Source organism: Dunckerocampus dactyliophorus, chromosome 4 (assembly GCF_027744805.1).
Source record: "Dunckerocampus dactyliophorus isolate RoL2022-P2 chromosome 4, RoL_Ddac_1.1, whole genome shotgun sequence".
Taxonomy (NCBI): domain Eukaryota; kingdom Metazoa; phylum Chordata; class Actinopteri; order Syngnathiformes; family Syngnathidae; genus Dunckerocampus; species Dunckerocampus dactyliophorus.
Window position 1 is genome coordinate 20,383,681 of NC_072822.1, and position 5,993 is coordinate 20,389,673.

A 5,993-nucleotide genomic window follows, 5' to 3' on the forward strand; every position below is an offset into this window, starting at 1 on the left:
GTGAGGCATTTTTCACGTGCAGCTCATCAAAATGTAGTTCCCCGAAGCAGTATGTTAACAGACTGTCTCCCACCAGGACCTTTTCTACCCACGCAAAGGAGGCTTGCATCCAGATTGAATGGGAATGCATTTACCTGCAATGCCTTATTGCAGTCAACTGCAGGGAGCAAGGCTGGTAAAATGGGGCTTGAGATGGGTTAAATTAATGCGAGGCTTCTAATTTCTCTCATGCTGAGATCAGCGGGATTCTCTCGAATGTGCGTCACATGGATCAGATGCGAATGATATTTAGGTTTACTTTTCTAGTTCCAAATAATTCAGTAGTTCCTTCAACTTTATATCCCAAATTAAGTATTTGTTGGGATTGAACTTGCAGAAACAAAGCAACATTTCACTTCTTTTTCTGAAGAAAAAGCCCCCATTTTGCAATAAATGTGATATGCAGACATATGCTGAAATAGCTTTGGGATTCGCCAGTGGAATATCTGGAAATGATCTGTTTAATTGTTTGGTATTTCTTGCTTGCATTGTTTTGCAGGCACAAAGCTTCTTTATTTAATTTCTTGTAATTTACTGTTAACAAATTCAACAGAGACAACGTAATAAAGTTGAAAAAAGCTATCAGCAACAAATGCACAGGTTTACAAGTTGAATAAAGTAGTGAATCATATACTGTATACTTATATATGTTGTATATACAGTACAGTATACTCAGATATATATTGTGACGTACGTCGAGTTTTAGTATAAGTCAGAACTTACACCTAAATTATTCTGGCGCGCGGTAACTAGTTCTCGAGCGAGTCTCGTGTTTACGGACCAATTTTAAGACTAAAAACTTGACAAGGGAGTCAAAATTGAAAGTTGAGGTGCACTCTAAACTGGATTATTTTTTACTGTGTTCAATCACAGCCATGTCACAAAAAACATAACTGAAACTGTACAATGTTAAAATAATGTCTCACAAAACATATAAGTCATAGCAATCATGATGATCGGACACCGCATGATCTTTAGATATCAATACATAATTAACTATATGCTAATAAAGTTGTATTCACTTGGAGTAATTTGACCTATAGCCTGGTGTTTGTTAGACGGCACTTCCCATGTTAATTAACGCGCATGATGGCGGCAGACACAAAAGGTCACGATTGTTTCTGTACTTCATCAATATTATTTTTGTAGCAGAAATTGTCTGTGTGCAAACAGCACAGCAATATTGAAATATACTGCAAACCATTTTACAGGATGCAATTAGAATTAATATCACAGCCACTCAATAAAAGCATCAATTAAGAAAAGATCAAACGTTATCCATGATTAATTTATTAATCACTTTTTCTCAATAATGTAACAATTGCAATCATGGAATTTCCATTTCACCTAAAACTAACAATTTCAAAATATACATAGAATAGAAGATCCTTGTAAAGATCTCTGCAGGTTTGGAGAATGTGTCATACATATGTCTGAAGCTCAACTGGAATAAACATCCATAAATTAAAAAAAAAAAGATGTTATGTGACCTCTAAAGTGACGATTTTTCTTTTCTTTCTTTCGAATGGTTGCTCCCTTGATTCAAAATCTGATCCGTCACAATGACAGTTTTATAAATAAACGTTCGCCCAACTTTGAACATAAAGGCTGCAGGAGATGAAAGATGTGCTAGATTTTAGCAACACCTTCCGATAAGATTTTTCTGACAAGATAAGAAAATAGCGTGGCCAAGCTCAGTGATCACTTTACTTCAGATAGTCTGTACCACGCTTCCTTATAAATTGAAATTAGAGCTAATGAACCTAGCATAGAGTCATTGTGATAAGGGAGTCCTCACCCTCTCCAGTAGGGGTGTCCAAAGTGTGGGTCGAGGGCAATTTGAGGTTCACGCCTGTTTTTTATTGGCCTGCGGCACATTCTAAAAATATAATTTAGCAAGAAACCAAAAAAAAAAGCAACAGCAAATATGGCATGACATCACCAGTCATTTTACAGGAATAAAGTCAAAATACTAAGAGAAAAAAGTTGTAATCTAACAAGGAAAAGTCGTAATTTTACGACCGTTATATTATGAGGTAAAACAGCATAATTTTAGTAGGATAAAGTTGAAATATTCAAGAAAAAAGACGTTATTTTTTAAATACATAATATTGTGAGAAAAAAACAACAATGTTGGAAATTTTGGAAAAGTAGGTTGTGGAAAAAGTTATAATAAATAATAATAATAATAAATTATAATAATAAAGTCATAATGTTTTGAAAAGAAAATGAAGATTATTTAAGAAGAAAGTTTAAATATTTGGAAAATAAAAAAGAACACAGCAGAAATGGAAAACAGCTGAAAATTTTAAAAGAATAAAGTCAAAATATTCAAGAGAAAAAAGTTGTATCCTCACGAGTCGCAATTTTACGAGAATAAACTCGTAATATTATGAGAAAAATGTATATCATTTAGTAGCATAGACTCGAAATATTAAAGGTTTTTTTTAAACAAACAAATCAAAATAAAGTTGTAATTTTTGGAAAATTAGATTGGGGAAAAAGTTATGATATTGTGGGAATTAAAGTCAAAATATGGAAATAAAGTCATAATGTCATGAAAAGAACATTGATAAAGATTATTTAAGAAGAAAATTGAAATATTTGGGAAAAAAGCAAACAAAAAAGTTCATACTAATAATATGCTTTTTCACCAATATCACAAAGCTGATATGCATTTTTTCGTGATATATATACAGTATACGAGCATATCTAGATGTGTTGGTCTTCAAAATGTCAAGGTGGCCCTTACATCCTTTCATTTTTCAGCTTGTGGTCCTCGGTGGAAAAAGTTTGGACACCCCCAATCTACAGCATAGAAAAAGCAAACTTGAAGTGAACGCATGAATCTTTTACAGGAATGACAGATGGAAGGATCAGCAATGAGAAGCAGATGAATGAGATTCTTTTATGTACAAGCCAAAGCCACTTTACTTCAAATCATCTCAAAATGAAATACTGAATGCTTGGACTTCACAGTGCAAACTTTCATCAGCCAACTGTCTGTCTGTGGAGATGACAAGTAATATACCATTTGGCAATAAGCTTTTTTATGTACTGTATGTGTGTGGTACATTTAAATAAGTAGAAGCTTCTTCAATAATTGCCATTACATAGTTTAAAAATTCCCAAGTAAGAGGAACCGGTAAATAGTGCACATTATTTCAGTAGAGAACTCTCTTTGTTGCTAACATACCGGAATTGTCCCGCGGCATCATCTGTTGTGCCCATTGGAGTATCCCATATGGCTCCAGATATATAATTCATTACATCATAAATATACAATCCCTCACCCTCCCCTCAGACATGGACATGAGAGTCCGACAACACTTATCACAGACGGCTGTGCCTTGTAAATCCAGGAGTGCATTGAGGTCTTACTGGAGCAGCAATGCTGGTGTAATGCCTTTGACATGCTGTTAATTCAGACTGACAAAGCTCAGTGATGTCACATGAGGCTTCAATCCAAGCTTTATGGAGATAAACCATATCCTCACTCAGGATGGACAGAGCAGAGAGGACAGGAAGAGAAGATGAGTGTTGCATTTTTTTCTATTTGGTAAAGAGCATCAAAAAAGTGCTTGGCATAATGAGATGATAGAAAGCATCGGCAGCGGCGGAGGCTACCAACCAAATAACAAACTGACAAGGTTAACGATGCAATGAACAAAAGACACATCAATCAATCACAGATCGTTCATGCTTCCCCATCTTACATTTGGGACACTACTGTGCTTCTGTCTATGGGGAAGGCCCTTGTCTGTTTCAGCATGAATGCACAAAGCAAGGTCCATGATGGTGTGGTTGGATGATTTTGGTGTGAAAGACCTTGACTAGAAACAGTAAAATAGAGTGGATCCTTGTATATTCTCCGATTTAAAAAAAAAAAACAAACATTTTTTTTATTTGTGAGAAACCCTGCCCGTATGTCCTTTTAAATTTTATAATTAGGACATGTTTTGGTTGGAAACCCATCTGATTTACCCTAAACCATGCTTCTCAAATAGTGGGCTGGGGTGGGGGGTGTGGTGAAGTGTGAGAGGCAGGGAGGACTTTCAATATTAGTGTATGAATTTATCGTACACGGCATGAAATTTGCCTCTTAAACACTCTTGTATGCTTCACTGCTCTCCATTTTGTTGGATTTCGCTGGTTTCAATTTTGAGTTCAGTCTGTAAAGTGCAGATAAATAATTAGATATTATCAGTTTCTCAATAGTATTTCAAGTTGGGGGCGCAAATACATTTCTGTCCTCCAGTCAGGGCATCACAGAAAATAATTGAGAACCACTGCCCCAAACTGATGATACTTTATTTTTTTCATTTTCTATGCCGCCTATCCTAATTAGGGTCGCGGAGCTGGAGCCTATCCCAGCTGACTTCGGGCGAGAGGCGGGGTACACCCTGGACTGGTCGCCAGCCAATCGCAGGGCACATATAGACAAACAACCATTCACACCTATGGATAATTTAGAGTCACCAATTAACCTAACATGCATGTTTTTGGAATGTGGGAGGAAACCAGAGTACCAGGAGAAAACCCATGCACACACGGTGAGAACATGGAACCTCCACACAGAGATGCTCAACGGAGATTCGAACCCAGGTCTTCCCGATCTCCTGACTGTGTGACTGTGTGCTAACCACTCAGCCACCGTGCAGCTGACAATAATGGGTTTACAAATGATATAATGTCAGCGTTGTATGAATCAGCTTGATATTTACACCCTTACTCACACACCACAAAATCAACGCAAATGTCCACCTCACTCACCGTGCAATGAAAAATAACACAATAAGTAATAAGTGTGGAGCACACAGTGTAACTGTACCACAAGGACTATGCCGGTATCAAAATAATGTATGGCTTGATGGCCTCCTGTTGGTTTGGATTGCGTGAGTAAAGACGTAACTGTCAAGCTCAATGTAATATGTAATATGTAACACTGATGCCTAAGCACAGCAGCATAGCCCACGCTTGATTAGATCGTCAAAAATAAAAAAAAAATGTGTATGGGTGTCGCCGTCACTCGTCATGGAATGTAACCCCTGTGAAAAGCAGGGACGTACTGTACCTTTGGGATAAAGTCAAGTAAAGAATGTGAGACAGGTCCTCTCATCCAACATCAGAGACAATTGATCTCGCAAATGTCATAAAGGGACAAAGATTCCCACAGACACACTCCAAAATGCTGTTATCTGCAAAGACTCTTAACTCTGTATTCTTTTCATTTCCAGTAGGTGTACTGGCCAGATGTCCTAATACTTATTGTATGTCCATGTAGTGTATATTTCAGAATCTGAACAGCAAAGTCTATGTATTTTCTGCTTTATATATCAAATACACTGGAAATATTATTTCCATATGTCAAGTACACAGAAAATATATATTCGCATGATCTTAATTTAAAAGTTAATCTCATAAATAATCAGCATGTGAAAATGTATGCCATAACACACAATGTACGTTTTGCTGTACTTTTCTCCATGTACAAAAATGTCGCTATAGTGTAATTTCTTTTCCCTGTAATCAAGACCTTTAATAACGTTGTGTGGGTGTACTTTACAGTATGCTCCAGACTATTTTCAGGATGATTTCTGCCCTCTATTGGTAATAATAGGCAATAACACTAGCGCGTGTTTTTAACTGGGGGTGGCAGCAGCCTGTGAAAAAGACAATAAATCCTAAAACAAATTTTTGTTGGCGAATCGAGGCACACATCTAAAATCACCATTCCTTTCATAGCACTGTAACACAAATAAAAGAGGAAGATAATGCTGAGTCTCCAAATGTGATAAGACAAAACAGGTATAGTCACCGTACAGTATATGCACAGAAGAGAGGCAACCAATGAGGGCCCTCTCTGTCATCCCACAGACGGGACAACCAGCAAATGAGACGTCGCGTCGATTAACTTTGTCCCTGCTGTTTGCCTAAACACACGAGTCATTCCC